General features: G+C 40.1%; 1 protein-coding gene across 1 annotated transcript in view; it reads right to left on the reverse strand.

The window, feature by feature from the left end:
* The window catches only part of rarb (retinoic acid receptor beta), a 146,195-nt gene that overhangs the window by 67,435 nt on the left and 58,937 nt on the right, over window positions 1-19,823 (reverse strand). The window lies entirely within an intron of this gene.

A 19,823-nucleotide genomic window follows, 5' to 3' on the forward strand; every position in this document is an offset into this window, starting at 1 on the left:
GCTGTGATTAACTTTTTAATGTGTTGGATATTTTTCTCAGTTCTAATCTGTCTGATAAGACAGATAAGAACAGATTTTTTTTCTTATGCTGATTTTTTTATCAGCATAAGAAAATGCTGATAATAGAAGAAACAGATAAAAACTCTGTAATGTTTGATCTCATACAGATCTGGAAAGTATTCAGAGCGCTTCATTTTATCCACATTTTATGTTTCAACATTTTCCTCCAGATTTCCTCCACTGACCAACGATGGAGGCCGTTCAGCTCACTGGGATCTCCATGCAGCAGAGATGTTTTTGGATCTTTCTCTGGATTTCTGCCTCAAGACAATCCAGTGAATGAGGTCTACAGACAATTCCTTTGATTTCATGCTTGGTGTTTGACCTTTGACCTGCACGGTCAACTGTGGGACCTTACATAGACGGATGTGATCCTTTCCAAATCAATCCAGTCAACTGAGTTCACCACAGGTGGCTCCATTTTACCTGTAGAAACATCTCAAGGATGATCAGAGGAAACAGTTCAGTTTTGAGCTTCATTGGTAAAGGGTAAAGGTAAAGTAAAGGTAAAGTACATACTTATATAAATGTACCACAAGTACCACATTGTCATAATGTAGTACTTGTGTGTACAATGTTTTGAGGACAGAGATTCATTAATACAATTTTGAATGAGGCTGCAAAATGTGGAAAAAGTGAAGAGTTATGAAAAAATTCTGAATTCACTTCAGGTTTGAATCTATTAAATTTACCTTTATATTGTAAATGTCTATTTTCAGTAGGTTGGATTAGTGCAACAATGTCTTCACTGATCTCTGTAAAACAAAAACAACAAAAAAAGCAGCTTAACAGAATGTGAAATTCTGTTACTGGTTTTAGAAACATTAAATGGTTTTGGGATGGTATAGATTTCTGAGTTGTGGGTGAGGTATAAAACATGTGGACCCGTCAGGTCATGAGAGATCTCCTTACCCAGATTTCCCAGAGCCAGAATCAAACCAGACGAGGCAGCATTTAAGTTTCTATGCTCCTCTGCTTTGGAACAAACTGTCTGTAAATCTGAAATGTGCAGAAACTCTTGATTCCATTAAATCAGGACTGAAAAGAGTTTTGTTTACAGCAGCTAATGAACTGTCTGCAAAAGGCTTTATTTTCCGTTTTCCTTTCCTTTGACTTCCAGAGAAGCACATTGGTCTGCTCTGTGTATGAATGTTGTTATAAAAAAATGATTTATTTATATTTGATTTTTACTACAGAGCTGACAATCAGGTGACACAAAACACATTGAGCTCATCTGTTTCTGTAGTACAGCTATACAACCAAAATATGTTATTTCAACATAATTCAATCTGTTTTGTGGCGCGCACCAATCCATCCTGCAGCAAAACATCCCCACAGCATGATGCTGCCACCATTGTACTTCATAATTGGGATGGTATCTCATGGTAGCAAACCTTTTCCTTCTCCAGTGAAGGTCATTAGGGCCGCACACTTTAGCTGTGGTTTCTGTTTGTGCTGCTGAGGACGTTTTTACTCTGTGGAACAGATGTTTTTATTCTTCCTCATTCAGTGAGCTGTAAGTTGGAAGCTTTAAAAGCCACGTCATCGTCACCTGGGCTAAGAAACTCCCAGAGTTCTCCAGCGTTGTCAAGGGAGGGCGGAGTCTGGCGCTGCCGGCCAATCACACACAGAGTTGCTCAGGCTGTTTTTATTCATCAGTGTTTTTGTCTGAACTCTGAACCTTGTATTTCTAGACTCTCCAACTACATTGCAGTTGTATTTATCACAGTGCTGGAGGAAAATCGGTTGATGTTTGATTTGTGTCTAATATTTGGTTGTTAACTTACATATTAATATTCTCAACATGTTTCCTGTTACCATCATATCTTCATTTTTGGCCCATTTTGTCTGATGAATTGAAGCAGCCAAACATATGCATACTTTGATATAGGTTGCTGATCTTATTAAATAAATACATATTATTGGATATGCTTTAATCCAATGACTATCTGAGTTCATAAGCTGGAGTTTGAATATATGCATAAAATTTAATAATTCCTGGAAAGTACATATTTTGTTTTGACTTATTTTAGGATTTTTTCATATTCAGTTCATTCCTTTGTTCCTCATTGTCTTAACAGTCCTGGTGCTTTTATTCTGTGCTTTAGTATTTACTGTGTATTTCTAATTTGCTCCCCGTTTCTCTGTGTGATCTGTCAGTCATTTCTCCCATTTTCTCAGTTCAGCTTCAGTTCCAGGCCTTCCCTCACAGCTGCAGCCTGCAGCCAGCTCTTGGTCAGCTCCCTTTGTTATCCCCACCATCCTGTTTCCTTTTTTCTCCTCCTGTAATTTCGTACTTTGAATTTCCACTGGATTTTAGTATTTGATTTTTCTTTATAGAGTGAACTCGTATTGATCACCTCCCTGCTTCCTGCAACTGGCTCCTGCTCTTCAACGCTTAAGGACAAAAAATTACAATGAAGATAATTAGGGATGAAATTCTATAAACATTTGGGCTGATATCAATATCTGATATTAATGCTGCTGTTATAACTGATAACCAATGTTTATCAAATTTGAATGTATGTATTTAGATAGAATGCAAAAGTTCAATCCTGCTGCTTTACTATCACTGTAGCCTGACTGAACATAAACCACATGGCCAACCCCCCCCCCCCCCCCCCCCCGACGCCCAAACGGCAAGAAAAGTGAAATAAACATCAGTTGTAACATCATAAAAGTGTTGAAATCATAGAACTTTACAGAACACTTAACAAATGTATTTTCTCTAGTCATTGTTGGTCTTTTAACGGCCATGATGGCAGGTGAGACAGAGCTTTTGACTGTATTGAAATCTCATGGGGAAAGATTTTGTTTGTAATAGCGTCACAAAATGTTGTGATTTTCTTTGTCTATAAACTTTGCATAGTCCGGTTTTCAGGGCAGAACTGATTTATTGTAGAGACAACAGTAGTAATGAATAAATATATGTATATAAAGATTTTCTGCACATCCTTGGCTCCATTAAAAACAGGAACTTTTCATAAGAAATGACTCTTCTAATGGCACCAGTTTGGCATTACACTGTAAGGACAAAATGAGGACTAACAAGAGAATTACAATTAGCAGCTAACATAATCTCTCATTAATGAGTTTATGGGAAATGGCTCCTCTCATGGCTTTGATATCTCTGCTTCGTTATAATGATTCCTAAATGGACTCAGAGTTGTGTTTGTGGACAGAAATTGTGTTTCTTGAGACTTAGGCTGCCAAAGAAATATGTCCATGATGCATATTGTCTCAGCGTTAATTTAGTAGGACAGAAATGTTTCAGAATCTGAAATGTAATTGGACAGCTGACCTTCACGGTATCTTCGACAAGTAAGCCGTCACACTGAATTGGAAGTCATTTCGAACCGTGCAACCTGGATTTGAAATAATTTGCTATGGGCAAGCCGAATACGGTCAGCGAACGTTTCAATGCAAACCAATCCTTTGCTATCTTAAGCCTCATTATTCAGGAAGATAAAAAGAACAGTGAGGATAGTGTGTTCATGACTGTTCATGTGTTTGTTTTCAGCAATGCAGGTAGGACAAAAAGTTCTGACCAGAGTTTATGACTGATAGATGTCATGTTGGTCATTCCTTTTCCTGAGCGGAGGCTCTCTGCAGCTCCTCCAGAGTCACAGCTGAACACAAATGTCTGGAACAAATTTATTATTTCAAAAAACATTTTCAGTTGTTACCTCCACTTCACATAAATGAGGGGAGAGAACCTTTAGGTGCTTAGTTTAGGTACTGTGTAAAACAGCCAAACTTGAGCTTCTTTATGTTTGTTTAAGTTCAACTTGTGACTTACATTTTGGCATCGAAAATGACTAAATGATGTTGGATCTGTGAAACTTGCTGGAGATGGTGTACTGCATTGAAAGAAAGCTCCATTAGAGTAGAAGTCCCACCAACTGTCACAAATCCTTTGCAATTAGAATTAAAATGAGATTTTGTCAGTTGCTGCACCTCTTTGGATGGAGGGGAGAAGTTCTGTGTTTAGCATTCCTTAAAGTAATCAGGTTCTGAATAAAATAAAAGAGATCTGCCATATACTTTTTTCTTTAAAAAATTAGAGGAAGTGTGTGTTATGTGATTGTGCACGCCAACGTACCTGGTATTGTTGATCATTTCATGTTGCATTTAGCATAGGTCTAAGTGCTGGTCTGATCTTTATTTTAATTATCTTTTTATGTATGTATGGCAATATCCACTCTATCCATGCACAGCCTCTCTCTGATATCAATACTGGAGTGAACAAGTTGATTTGAGAGCAGAACCAAGCTGACTGCACCGCACACCAATCCCCACAGAGCTAATGAATATTGTAAGGAGCCAACAGCAGACCTGAAATAGGAACCTCTGGACCCCCTGACACACACCAGCTGACCCCCTGCAGTTTCACCGATGTAACAGTAACCCCTGGATAAACACATACACACCGCACTGTTCAGCCCACGTAATGAATACACCTGAAAATCCACCTGTAATTAGAAGGTGATAATGAATCCATCCATCAAGATAAGCTGCTTTTTTGGCATCCATGCCTCAGTGGCCGTGGCAGCCGAGGCCAACACTCAGCAGTCTGTGACAGTACATGGCGTAGATGAGCAGTTAATAAGGCCAGGTAAAGCCCAGCAGCTCTGAGGAATGCATACGTGTCCGGGCCCCTGTTTTCGTTGCGCTTTAACCCGACCGGGAAGCTAACAGCTTAAACCAAACAGCAGCAGGAGGATCGGGGAAACTTTTGATTACAATTTCTTTTTGCACAAGAAAGCCGAATTTCATGGCATATTTATGAGCACATCTGAATTTGGTGCTCTCAGTTCATCGCTGGGTCAAACCCTGTTCAGACTGCTATATTTAGTTACACTTGCACTTATGCTATTGGTAATTTAATTGAAGCCGCGTGGCAGAAGCAGCCGTATTTTCCACTCAGGTTGAGTATCATGCCAAAATGTGTATTGGAATCAAGCCTTTGTGTTGTAACAGGATACACCGTGAAACAGGAGATTAGGATTAATTTTGGCATAAATCCTCAGCACAAATTCTTATTTTTGTAAGAGAAATGGAACTTTTAAGGTTTTTAATATATTTCCTTTTCAAAAAATTTGAAATCCTTTTAGAATAAAACCCATTCAGATTTAGGACAAGCAGCACTTTTCAGAAGTATTCTCAGCCCTTCAGTTTTTTCACATTTCAGACCTGTTGCAACAACAAACCTGAATTCATTTTATTAGGATTTTATGTATTAACTTTCAACTAGACTTGATTGTTTAAATTAAATATACATACTTCACTCTTCAACAAGTACTATCTTCTGTTGTGCTGTACTTGAATTGTTCATTTTTTCTGAATAGTTGCTACATGCCTACTGCTTGTTGATTTTGTACTATCGACACATTACAAAAGGGCCTTATGTCTTAAAATAAATGTTTGCAGTAATGAAGAGGATATTTTTGATATTGAGCCTGTTCAGTCTCTTGAAGGAATATTAATTAAAGGAAACACGTGACTGAGAACCATCATGACAGACTAGTGGTTTCATCCTTTAGTTCACCTATTTGAACTGAAAGATCAGTACAAATACAAATGCACTCCACATTTTAAATTTTTATTCAGAAAAATCTTAAAACTATGTTTTCTTTTCATTCCCTGTCAAAACTATGCACCACCCGTGTAGATGAATCATATGAAATGAGAATGAAATGAGAAGGCCAGAAAAAAATGACAGGATCAAGTTTGCAACTAAAACAAGAAGAGAACAAATACCAATGCACAGAGTCAGTGTAAGAGTTTAAAGTTTAGGGTAAAAAATCTCATCTGTTTTGAACAATGTTGTTCAGTAATTTGAATTTCACGATGAACGCTGGCAGATGCCAGTAAGTTCCTGCAGTCATCTGCATGGAGATAAGTGATTTCCATTTTCAGCTGCTTCTAGCGGTTCAAACTGCTGCCAGCTCTCTGAGTTGCTAAATTCAAATGCTAATTATCTCTTTAATGAGCAAATACAAGAAACAGCTAAGAAATAATGAGCAATTGATGATGCAGGGAACAGGACAAACAAGCCTGTATGAGGTCAGGGCCTAGTTAGGGAACAACTGGGACGTTTAGGATGTATTCCCAGCAGACCTGTTTAGTCTGCTGAGATCAAACTCCAGTTCATTTGTCTAGGAAGTCCGGTTTGTTTGGGGAGATGTGAATGGATAATCGAACTCTGATGGGAACCACAAAAGCAAACTCTGCTCCATCTCAACAGGTGAACAGAAAGTGAATGAAGGAAATCATCTACAGCATAATCACCCGTTATTAACGACAGAACAATTAACTGTGTCAAGCTCACATGATTGTTTACAGCTGTAGCACAGCGGCTAATAAACACTGACTGTGATTTGTTGACTGTCTCCTGGCCAAGTGGGATGGAAAGGAGACACATCTCTAACTGAGAGGTTATAAAGTGAGTTTCTTGTTCCTTATGTCCTGCATTCCTTCAGCAGTGTGTCCCTGCTGAAAATGTGGGTCGATGGAGAAGCAGTAAGTTAAAATTTTGTCTAAGTGTCTTAACAGAACCGGCTCCATTGTTTGCTTTGCCGTCTCCTGTGAAACACTGGCAGGTTTTCATTCCCAGTCAGATCTGTGTATGGAGGTGTGTGACATCTTGTCCTGAATCGACATACTTCTTAACTCCTAAACAAATGTCTTATGCTGATAATACGTCTAACATGATGATATGTTGAGTTATTTTTGTGCAAAAAGAACTGAGATGGGTCACCAAGACAACGGACACATTACAACTTGAAGGGTCCGGCCTTGGAAATAACCTAATAGAAAAACAGAAGCCCTGCTAGGCGAACTGAATTGTTACGGATCACTGATAAACCTTCAGAGCCTTTCAGCTAGCGATGCATCAGTCAGCTAATTTACAGTTTTCTTTAAGATCAGAGCAGCTGTTCAGGTTCTTAATTCAATCCAATCATACAAACAGAATCAAAATCCAGTACATCCATTCCAAATGACGCTGGTTATCAAACAATGCAGTCAAGTTCAGTTTATTATGCAATTAGGTTAAAAAGTTTCCTGTCTTAGGACACACAGCAGACTGCATCGAGTCACTGACTCCTTCTGGACCAGAATGTAATGATTCCTTGCAGCAATTCTTCATACCAACTCCGAGCATGAATGTAGCGACAGTGAAAAAAGGAAAAACTCCCCTTTAACACCTTGAGCAGAACCAGAACCTGGTTCAATGTGAGCGGTCATGACCGACTAGAGCAGGTGGGGGCAATCCTGGTCCTCAAGGGCCGGTGTCCTGCAGTTCTTAGATGTGTCCCTGGTCCAACACACTTCAATCAAACAGCTGAATCACCTCCTAAGTTCAGTCAAGTTCTCCAGTCTTGCTAATGGCCTCACTATTTGACTCAGGTGTGTTGAAGTAGAAACGCATCTAAAAGTTGCAGGACACCTGCCCTCCAGGCCTGGAGTTGCCCACCCCGGCAGAGGGTTGACTGGGGCAGTTGCCGATCTCCAGCAGTCACTGAGTGGGAGGCAGAGTGCAAACAATTAGAGGAACCAATTAACCTTAAATTTTGATACTGTCAGTGAAAATGGCAGAAAACTAAAAAATCTAGCGCACTCCCTGAACAGTATTATTGTTAGCACTGACAGTTTTGGGGTTTGCTAACATTTGATGAATTTATTTTCATCACATTGAATCTCTCCCCCGCTTCTTTCCTTCTTTGGATTTCATTTCTATTCGCTTGCAGTTGAAATAAACCTAAAGCAGATAATAATAAAGTTTAAATATTACTTGATGAAAGCTGTAATGCTCCACTTGTGAAAGTAGATGGTTAGACACTGAGAAAAATTCTGATTTCTGAACTCCTGGACAACACTGTAAAATAAATACATAAATCACAAAATGTATTTATTTAACTACAGGATAGTTGCCTATCCCTATTTTGCAGTGCAGTCTTCTAACTTCTTCCTCTCACTGGGGACAGCAGGGTGTTGTGGAGAGGCTTAGTTCTCCAAGCCAAACCTCAGCCGGGATCAGGGTACAAACCCAAACACATCTTGATGCAGAGCTTTCCTCCATCTCAAACTGTGCCGCCTATTTGGACGGCTTACAGAGGTTTACTGCCTGTGCAGGCTGCCTGCCTGCCTGGTGTACTCAGTGTTTCCTGAAACCAAAGTGGCTGCCATGTTCAGGAGGTAAATCCACGGTTGCTGGAATATAGCCACTCTTCTAACAGTTCGCATTTCTATTGAGCGTTCATTTAATTTATTACTTTTTAATGCGCATTTACAGAGATCAGTCTGATGGTTTAGTCAGTGTTATGTATTCTGTGTTACGCAAATATGAAACACAGTTTTGTTTTAATTTAATTTAGCCATAAAGAAAGAAAGTTTTCAGAAAGCTGAAGGAGCACTGCTGTGTGAAACCAGCTTTCTCTTCAGCTATCCCCACTAAACCATCACCTCAGCCCCTTAGCCCCTTAACCCAGCAGCCGTCTTCCCAGTCCTGCCCATGATCAACAGTTTGAAAGGCAGATTCTGGTGTCTGCACTGAAGGGAGCTGCCCATCAGTCAGGCAGGCTTCTCTGTGGCTCGGGGAGGGATTAATGGGCATTGAGGGGGCTTCACACAGTGAGGCACAGTCCGCCTGATCAGAAAGGCCTCCAGGGCCTGTCATTTCACAGCGATTAGCACATAAAGTCAGCTAATCTCTCCCTCCACTCTTGTTGCATCGATAGCCATCTTAAACATGAATATGATGACGCACACTCAGAGGCTGTCACACAGCCAGCGAGTGTGATAAAACACAAACGGCAAAGAAAATGACTGTCCAGTGTTTCATGATCGCTTTGTGCAGAACACCGATTATCTCTGGAAGACAGCAGAATTAAGTATGAAACGTGTTTGGACTTATATTGTGACATGTAATTGTGAATTGTGACTTAAGCTGAATTGAATTGAACTGAACTAAATATGTTCTCTACCTATGCTTTTGTTATGATGTCACCACCAAACTTACTACTGCTTTCCTGCTGCAAATCACTATTTTTACACCCTTAGTGTCATTAAGTTTATTAACTCAATAAAGAAAGTATGGTACATTTTTTTGTTGTTATTGTTTGCATTGGGTTTCTCTTGCTGACCTTGCAATATAAAACATTTATAAACGTTCATTTATACAGCACCAATTCACAACACATGCAGTCTCAGGGCATGTACAGTGTTTGTATTTTTAATTAGTTCTATTTCAGAGCAGAACCTTGAAACTGATAAGTCACAATTCAGCTTATTTATGTTGCACCACTTCACAACAAATGTCAACTCAAGACACTTTACACAAAAATCATTTCAATTCAATCACACATACATTCCAAGTGATCCTAGTTATCAAACAGTACAGTATGCTCAATTAATTATTCATAGTAATTTTAAAAGTTCCTATCTAAGGAAACCCAGCATAGCCTCAAGCATTCACTCTACCCACTGAGAAGTCCACAAGGAGAACAGAAATCCAGTCGACACATCAGACTGGATTTGCAGCTCTTGTTGGAGTTTGACAGAAGTTTTCCTCTGGAAGGTTCTGCTGCAAAATTGACAAAGTTGTCAAACTTGTTAATAGTTGGAGGAGGCTGCAACCTTGTGACTGAAAGCTGCCCATTCAATTAGCTCACCTCTTTATGGTATAGTTAAAGGCCTATCAAAATTTTATGAGAGGCAAATAGAGTCATGAAAATATGAATACTTTATTAGATCTATATTATGATATCTATTGGAGAAGCCTAAGAAAATCCGACCCGCAACATAAACAAGAGCAAAGGAGAAAAAAACGCAAATAATCAGACAGAGAATCTGACAGAACAATCCACCCTCTAGTCAGGATGTGTCCATCCACATCCTGAAGTTCAGCTTTCAGCTTATCTGACCTGACCAGCTTCTCCCAGTATTTATTTATTTATTATATCTCTATAAAAGTGATATGTTAGCTGTGGAAAAGCTTAGATACATCGAATTACTGGATTTATGAACCGCAGCATTGTTCTTGTTCCCCAATCCCCTCTTTAAACACTAAACTTCTGCCCCGATTGAATCATGGGGATACTTTAGACTGGTACCAAATGGCAGAACGCAGACACCTAATTCAATTAGAAAGCCTGAGGGCGGCCCGGCATGTCTAACTACATCACGGTTAAGCATCTTGATTTTGTCAGAATTATAGAAAATGACAAGTGAACTCAACATGAACCAGAGAGTCGGCGTGGAATCCTCGTATTGGCATTTCTTGATCGAGGCAAGGCGGTGCCAGAAAATCAATACTCTTCAGTCGAGCTCCCAGTTTCCTCCTTTTGGGTTTAAAGAAAAGAACTCCCAAGCATTGAATGATACAGGGATGTGTGTGCGTGTGTGTAGGGGTGTGTCTGTCTGTGTGTAGAGGGAATAGTAATGTTAGTGTTCCTTAATTGCTAACTGCTAATTTAAAAAAAATACATTTTTCCCTCCTATGCATTTTTAATGCTGATAGAATAATAATAATAAAAACATACGTACTCTGACAAGTTCACATATGAAACATGTCAGACTAATCATCTCAGTGATCTCTGTTCTGTTATTTTTACAGAGCCTTGCAAAAGTATTAATACCCCTTGATCTATTCTACATTTTGTTACCTTACAACCACAACTTTCAATTTATTTGATTGGAACTTAATATGATTGACTAAATCAAAATATCAAAACAAATAAAATGATACATGGAATAAAATAACATTTTCTGCCACTTGTCTTCAAACGTCACCTACCTGTTAGAGCCCACCTGTGAATAATTTCATCTCAGTATAATTACAGCTGCTTAGTGAAAACCTCAGACGTTTGTTGGTTGATCTTATATTAGCTGTTCAATTAAACTACTGCAGAGTGAATAAGTACATCTGTGTCATATAGTCCAACATTAATTAAATTATAAATTAAGTTATTTTCTATTCCCATTAAACTTTGAATTTGTGTACATTTAAAAAGCCAGTAGTTGAATCTGTTTCTCAGCACTGAGAGGATTTTTCAACCGGAGATAAGAGCACACCGTCTAAAGGCCTGGAGACGAGTCATAATGACATAACAATCCACTCAAACTGTATGGCCTTATTGATCTCAGGATCTTATGCAAGGTGGGAGATTGCTCCAACCCTTCTCATTCTCTCTGTCTGCCAAAGGATTCTAGAACCATGGCCTTCACATCTGGGCTGAGTGTTTCTGAAAGAGGAAGGCAGGAAAAAGGCCTTGGATGTTTGGATAGAACAGGGGTCTCAAACTCCAGTCCTCAAGGGTCACTGTCCTACAGTTTTTAGATGTGCCACAGGTACAAAACACTGGAATGAAATGGCTTAATTACCTCCTCCTTGTGTAGATCAGTTCTCCAGAGCCTTAATGACCTAATTATTCTATTCAGGTGTGGTGCAGCAGAAGCACATCTAAAAGTTGCAGGACTGCGGTCCTTGAGGGCTGGAGTTTGAGTCCCCTGGGATAGAAGGACTCTTTCAGTTCCCAGATGGGACCTTTTGTGTTTATAGCTGGTGACATTATTCCTGTCGGTTCAGGTGGATGCCCATGCCTTGTTAGGTCTGCAGTTGGTCAAACCTGTTTCCATGATTAGATGACAGATTGAACAGAATTCTGTGAGATGTCCAAAGCTTGGGAATTTGTTTTAGAACCTAACTCTGCTTGGAAACTTCTCCACAGTTTCCCTGTCTGCTGTGTTCCCTGGTCTTTATGATGCTGGTTGTTTTCCAGTGATCTCCAGAAAACCTTCATCACAGGGCAGATGAGTTTATACTCACCTTGTCTCTATTTGCTTCAAAATGAACTTTTCATCTTGATGAAGGATGGACTTGATTTTAATGTGGATAGCACAAAAAGAAAGAAGTCTTCTTTTTCCGTAACTGCACACAAGAAGCAAATATTTGATAACATGTACAAATATATTTTTGTGCATGAAGAATGTACAAAAATGTACTACAAGCTGAGCTCTGTTTTTGGTAATCAGAATATCATAAAAACAGACAGTGATGATCGTAGGTCTTCCCAGGCATCAGCCTAGCAAAAGCACTGGGATCCAGCTCTAACATGAAGTATTTATACCAATGCTAAGAGCTAAGGATGACACAAGGAACATGATAGTCTTCCTGGCATTCAGTTTCACTGTTTATTGCTTTAAATACGATGAATAGAGTTTATCATTGCAGGCCTCATGCAGCTGGTTGTTTATTGTGGGTTGTTTATCCTGCAGCGCATGAACAATGCTGCAGAACTCAAGAGTACTGAGTGGGGCCTTGCACCTTTTCAAAGCATGAGTGCCTGCATCGAAACAAACAGGTACAACAAATCCAGTACTCTCTAAGAGAAAACAGCTTCTCCGTATAAACAACCATTTATTGAAGCTTTCAAACCTCCCAAAAAGGCTCCACAGTCTGCTGGCTTTTTCCCCAAGAGGAACTCTCTCAATTAAACAGATCCTTTCATGGGTTGTGTGTACTGGGGGAGACCAAGAGCCAGCAGCCAAAGAGGAGTGGGCTGGAGAAAGGAGCTTTGCAGATATACAATTTCTTTAAAGTCCTAATAATCCGACATCTTAATCCTTTCTACGTACCATCAAGTAATCATTCAGAAATGCTGAAAAAAATGAACACAACTCATGTTTGAGAAGAGTATGTCTGAGAAGAGGCTAAATATAATCTCAGGGTTGAACAAAAGAGGTGAACCAAGTCTGACACGCTGCAAACACAACAGCTGAGTGTGTGTGGTGCAGTGTGACGGATCACAGCAGAGACAGCAGGGCTCACAGCAACGTTCACTACCATGTGATCCCATTTACCTGTTTGTTAGCCAGGAGCAGCTCCCAGGAATCAACACTGAAGGCTCATATCATCATATCCACGTTCAGTGCACAAGTCATGTATGTTGTCAAAACATTTATCTTTTGCCATGACAACAGTATTCCATGTTACCATATTTACTGAAGAGAGCAAACGACAGGAAATATTTGAAATAAACTATCACAAGTTGAAGTTTGTTTGACTTTACTCATAAATAAATCCCACTGCCGTGTCGCTGCCAGCAGGAGTTTTACATCAGACTGAAAAACGTGTCCAGTGTTCATACTGACCTTGTTCAGCTCTGCCGGTATCAGTGTGACAAAAAGGATGGAAAGTTGGGATTTTTCCGCATCAACCGTGGCATGAAAAAGTATGTTAAGGGTTTCTTAGCATAAGTGGCAGTTTTGTGGCCACTTATCAGTTTCACTTTTATTTCATCAGTCCACAGAAACTTTTCACAAAAGTATTGAAGATCATCAATCTTTTTCTTTGCTAAATGTGAGACACATCATTAGATCTGCTTCTTTTCAAAAATGCTCTCCTCAAACAGAGGAGAGCATTTGCTCTGTTTGCTGGTTTCCATTTTTCCAACAGTGGTTTCAAATTCAAATTCAAAATTTTCTTATTGATCCTAAAGGAAAATGACATGTTGTTGTGAATCATATTAATTGCAGTTCTTTAAAGAGTTATTGTAGATAGTGATGGCTGTTGGCAGGATCTCCTGTAGGAGTCTGTAGTACAGTGAATCTGAAAAAGCTTCTGACTGAAGAAGCTCTGGTTTTCCAAGACAGTTTCATGAAGAGGATGGTCAGAGTTGTTCATAATTTTCTTGATTTTTATGTAAAATCCTTCTTTTCATCGTTATCTCCGGAGGTTCCATAGACATTCCCAGAACAAAACCAGAACCAGTGCAGAACCAGAAGCAGAACCAGCCTTCTTTCACTGGTTCTGATGCTGCTGCCCCAACAGATGACAGCAGAAGAGAAGTTTTGTTCTCAGATCTTTCCCTTGGAGGCCCTTTTTGCCTATCGTAGATGTTTCTTAGAGGCCTTTTGTGGCCCCCTGGGTGAGTAGTTGATTTGCTCTAGTTTTGGTTGGTTGGCCACTCCTGACAAGGGTCGGTGCCTCTCTCCAGCTGTCAACAGGCAAAAGGCGGGGTACACCCTGGACAAGTCACCAGTCCATTGCAGGGCAACACATAGACACACAGGATAAACAACCATGCACACACACCTTTTATTTAGAGAGGCAAATTAACCTTAACATTAATGGGGTAACATTAATGTTTTTGGACAGTGAGAAGAAGCCAGAAGACCCAGAGAGATCCCACGTATGCACAGGAAGAACAGGCAGAAAGACCCTGTGCCAGGAATCAAACCCAGGACCTTCTTGCTGTAAGGCAACAGTGGTATCAACTGCGCCACTGTGCAGCTCCAACTTTTCACTGAATGCAATAAAAACCCTGAACCATGTTGCAGCTAGAGAGAAATATTATATATATTTATATATACAAGATTCATGCTGTTGTAAGCTTGACTCTTTCAATTTAGTATTACTAGAATGTCAGAATGTAGCTGGTATCTAAAAATTAAAAATAGGAATATGAGTGTGAACACACTGCAGGCGGTTTTTACACATCTCCTCATGTTTTGCTGTCAGTGTGTATTCCAGAGTCAGGCTGCCTGTTGTGGGCCGTCCCTGTAGTGCATTGAGCAGAGTAAAGCGCATTGGGTCCCCATGAATTAGAGCAAACATCCATCCAACTTATCTCTGAATGCAGACTTGGGCTCTTTGCCTGATAATTGCAGGTTAATACACACGACTCTCAGACACACAGTAAATCGCTTCTTTGTGTGAAGCTTAAGAATCGCCAGTGATTCCCATCCACAGCCTCCATTTCTGAGTCCGGATCAAATGCAGGGAAACACAGTGTAAAAACTGGACTTTTGCTAAAACCATTAGGATGTATTTCCATCACCACCTCACTGTTTCTATGGTAGGACAAACTCGCTTGATCATTCAAATCTTCAACTTCAGTCGCATGGTGGCTCGTCTGATGGGCAAGAACCTGAATGGAGAGAATCTTCTGATAGACGTGTAGCACCAGAAAGTTCTCATTGTCCTGACTGACTCCTGGTTCCTCCGTCTCTCCTCCTTTTCTCCCCGCCCCCACCATGCTCCCCAGTTAGTTCCAGATCCCCTCCTCCACTCCGTTTACCACCCACCTCCACCCAAAAAGAAATGATCTTTAAAATGAGCAGTAGCTTTGCCACACAATAAGATGCTCTCTGGCTGCAGCCGCTCAATGCAAACAGAAAACCGCTTATTCACCGTCTCATCTTCAAGGGGTAATAAATAAGAAGCTGGACAAGCTGCTATTGCTGAAAGGGCTGGCTTTCAATCAAAGTCTATTCAGAGAACAGTTGTGGTTTTGTATAAACACTTGTTCTGCCTAATGATGAACATACAAAAAAGATTATTTCTTGATTTATGAATTGTTGCGGTGGACAATGCACCGAGACCACAGGAAGAGAACTTTCATTCAAACAAAATGACAGAAGGTTTGGCTAGAAAAATGAGATGCAAACATGAGTTTGCATCCAATGTTTAAGACTACAGTAACTTTCAAAAACGTATTCTGGAGAAATGGTATGTTTTGATTATGAAAAAATGGAGAATATGAATCCAAATATCTGCTGGCGTGTGAGTGAGCACACTTTGTAGATGATGTTTCTCCATCAGAATGTTCTGTAGCATGAAAGACAGAAGGAAGGAAAGAAACAAAATAGGACACAGAAAGGAAGGAAGCTGCTACATGCTAGCTGCATGAATGCACAGCCCTATGTTGACAGGATTCCATCAGCGTCCACCATTTTGACTTGGCATTATTTGTCCATTCTACTAGGAAAACATTCTCCAAATATATCAAATTACGACAGACTGACATACAAACAGATTTGAATGTGGACTTTGACTAGTCCATTCCAAAACTCTTAAGGTGCGGTGTTATGTGTTTTCAAAGCACATAGTGGCATTTTATAGCACACTCAAGTAACCATGGCTGCATTCACATTGCAACCTGAATTTTCCCAATTCCGATTTTTTTGCCTTAATACACAGGTCTCAAACTCCAGTCCTCAAGGGCCGATGTCCTGCAGTTTTTAGATGTGTCTCAGGTACAAAACACTGGAATGAAATGGCTTAATGTCCTCCTCCTTGTGTAAATCAGTTCTCCAGAGCCTTGCTAATGACCTACCTGTAATTATTCTATTCAGGTGGTGCAGCAGAGGCACATCTAAAAGTTGCATAGATAATGATACTGTATAGATCAAACATGACTTAAACAAAACTTGACATGGCAATTAGATGCGTTTGAAATTGGGCCAGTCCTGGATGCTTCCTGTTGGAAGCCACTGCATGGTCCATAAACATGGAGGATATGAGCTCAGTGCCACATGTGGAACACAGACGGTGTTGGTAGATATTTCTGGAGCATCTTCAGCTCTGCTCTCTCAGTCTTGTTTGTTATTTATCAGTTATTAAGACCTATTCAACCTTTGTAACGTCCATATTTTCTCATGCAATTCTAGATGACTTTTCTCACTGTATCTTAAATAGATACAGCTGTATCTATTTAAGAGTGATGGGAAAAAGATTCTTTTTCATTGCTGCTACAAACCACTATTTATGGTTTTCAGATGCTAGCAGCCGCATAGCATCTATATTCTATATCTGCCCTCGAATATAGAATATAGTTACTAATTTAAAATTATGTGAATAAATAAAACCCAGCAAGCTCTACCATCAGCACAAGACACATCACACAGCCTGGAAAATAAATAAAAGAAGCTGCATTTAAACTGAAGCTTTTCCCCAATTAGTTTTACTCAGTTTACTGGTCTGTTTTTTTTTTTCCACGAACGCCGTTAACATTCATGAATCCAAATAGTGCAGCTTTTGGCTGGGAGGACGAGATGGTTGGAGTCTCTCAGCGCCTTGAGGACGATCAGATTGGTGGTCGGCTCGGAGTAAAGAGCTGTGGCAGACTGAGCCGCTCATTAAAGAGCTCCAGATGTGGACCAGATGTTAGGGGTCTTTCTCATAAAAAAAGAAAAAGGAAAACACCATTAAAAAAATCCTCAGCGGTCGATGTGATGGCAGCGGGTTATTAGCATAGCTTGTAGTAGAGTGGGCACGTTTCCAAGCAGGAGACGGGTTGGGATTTTGTCATCCATAGTGCTTCCAGCCTCTGTGTGGAGTATATGTATGTTTCTGTGTTTTCCTGGGATTCTCCCAGCGCTGCATATGGTATTTTGAGACAGACTCTGTGAACTGTGGTTGAACCGTCGGAGGGAACGCATTCAAAGAATGAAAAACAGTGGGGGTAAGAAAATCTCCCAGCCCCCTTTTCTCGATCGCTCATACAACGGTCGGGTTTTTTTAGACATTCCTCTATGAATAGTCGATGACCAGAATTCTTTGTGTGAGATTTTTTTTTTTTTGTTACACGAGCCTTTTACTACATCACATGATGCCTCTGTGAATAAAAGATGTGCCAGACGGCAGATGAAAAGCATATTATATTTGATAAAACTTGGCAAATGCAGAAATAGAGATGCAGTTAGGCCTTTGGGTGTTCTGGTAGAAGCATTTCTTGCTCCTCTTTACTTCTCTCTGCAGCAGGCCCGGAAATTCAGCTTCAATCTTCTGCCAGCTACTTGAGGGCCCACTGATTTTCAATCCAGAGGGCCGATACACGGTGTAACGAGAGAAATCAGCATTATTCAAAAAATAAAAAATACATGTGACCTAAATACTCCGGATTCTAAAATAACAACAGGAAACCCTGACAAACAGTCAGGCAGCGACACAAAGGAAGAGGATAGAATAGGAGGGGGCTGTGAAAAAAAATAGATCGATGTGTAGGTGTGGAAAAAAAAAAAGAAACAGCTCAGAACAGGTCTGATTTTCCACAAACAGAGAACCATTTCTGTCATGTTGTTATCTTTCTAAAAACATTTGGTTCCCGGTGGTGCTTGATGTAATCTTAATTACTGGAAAAGAGTTTACTGATGCAAATCAGTTTTTGTCTCGCTGTACGTACTTACAAATCAATGTCCTAATAACACCATATTTATTTCAAAATAGTTTGAACACCACTCAGACCAATCTTATTAAGCACAAGACATTTCAGGCAATATTTATTTACACCACATGGCAATACAAACAAAAATCGATGGCATGTATACTGGAACTGCAAATGGTGTTTATAGATTTAACTGAAAATAGAGATGGTCTGTTCCCACTGACCTCTGAATGGGCAGGTTAGAGAATGAGTTTACTTCAGGGCAAAATAAATATTAGGTAATGCTGAAGATCTTTTAATTTTTTTGAAAATTAAAAGATTTCCATAAAAAAAAATATTTTTTTTTTCTAATTTGATTTAGAACAAATGATTAAGTATTGTTTTAAAATAATAAATGTCCAATTGAGGACAAAGTGTTTTCTCTTCCTGTGGTCCAAAGCAGATGTTGTCTTGGTGTGACGTTCTGTTCGTCCCCCTCATCATGGTGGAGGGGTTTGGGTGACCTGATGATCCAGGAGCCACACAGTCAGGGGCTTCAGGGCCGGGGCAAACGGGTTCTGTGTGGGAGATCAGACAAAGCTCAGCCTGAGGAGGCTTATGATGAGACATAACAATAGAAGCAGTGTTCTATCACTGGGGACCCCCTATGGAGCCAGTCCTGCTGGTGAGGCACCCGGGGGAAGACCTGTTGGTCAGGCTTTTACTCATGGGGTCCGACTCCAGGGACTCCCTATTTGTGGGAGGAGCCAGTGGAGTTGGGTCAGTGTGATCCTCGGATACAGGAGTTAACTTTTGGGGTTCTGGCTGCAGTCACACTCACCTCAACGCTCCGGAACCAAGCAGAGTGGGGATCTTCATTGCCCCCATCTTGGGGTCTGCATGTTGGGGTTTACATTGGTGAACAGGAAGTTAGCCTCCCTCGCCTACTTGTGGTGTGTGTGGGCGTGCATGGGGGTGTGTGTGTCTGTACCTATGAACCAAATGGTTGTTCAGATTACCACGTATTTTGGTGTCCTTGAAGGGGGCGCTGCAGAGCACTCCTGCTGGGCACTGCCTCGATCTGCTGGGGAACTCCAACGCTCACGTGATTAAACGTCCTGTGGCTGGACTTTGGTCATGTCACAAGTAATTAAGTAACTAATTACTTTAGAATACAAGTAATTAATAAACTAACTAGATCACTTTCTTGTGGAAGTAATCAGAAATTAGTAATTTAGTTAAGTTACTATTTCAAAGTGACTTGATCAACAGTGGTGGGCAGAACACTGAAGGCCTCTTTAGTCTCGTCTTCCACGGAGGAGGTGGGGACTTTTTATTTTTTATTAAATATGAATTTCCTGCCATCCACTTTGACTTTGAAAAAAAACACAATGTAAAAATACACGGGCCATCGAAGCTTCTCTTGTAGTCAACTAAGAAGGCTTAGAAAACCAACTTCATTTCTAAACATAACACTTACAATCCAGTCTACTCCAGGTTTCTTGTCTAATAAAGGGAACATCTGGTGCATCATGCTACATTCTATCAATAAATATGCACCAGCTGTTGCCCTTACATCACACACACTATTTTATTATTTGTTAGATTTCTCTTTTGGCTTTAGCAAAAGATCACAAGCATTTCCCTCTAGCTTTAGCATCAACCTGTACTGTCTGTTTTGCCAACTAAAAAACTATTCAATATGATGAAGGACAAACAACATTAAATTTGTATTTGTAATAGAAAAAATTGTATTTGTTCGGCATGAATCCCTGTTTGGTGGGGTTTTTTCTCCCAACTTACACATATTATAAACACTGCACTAAAGGTTGG

This window comes from Xiphophorus maculatus, chromosome 13 (assembly GCF_002775205.1).
Source record: "Xiphophorus maculatus strain JP 163 A chromosome 13, X_maculatus-5.0-male, whole genome shotgun sequence".
Classification (NCBI taxonomy): domain Eukaryota; kingdom Metazoa; phylum Chordata; class Actinopteri; order Cyprinodontiformes; family Poeciliidae; genus Xiphophorus; species Xiphophorus maculatus.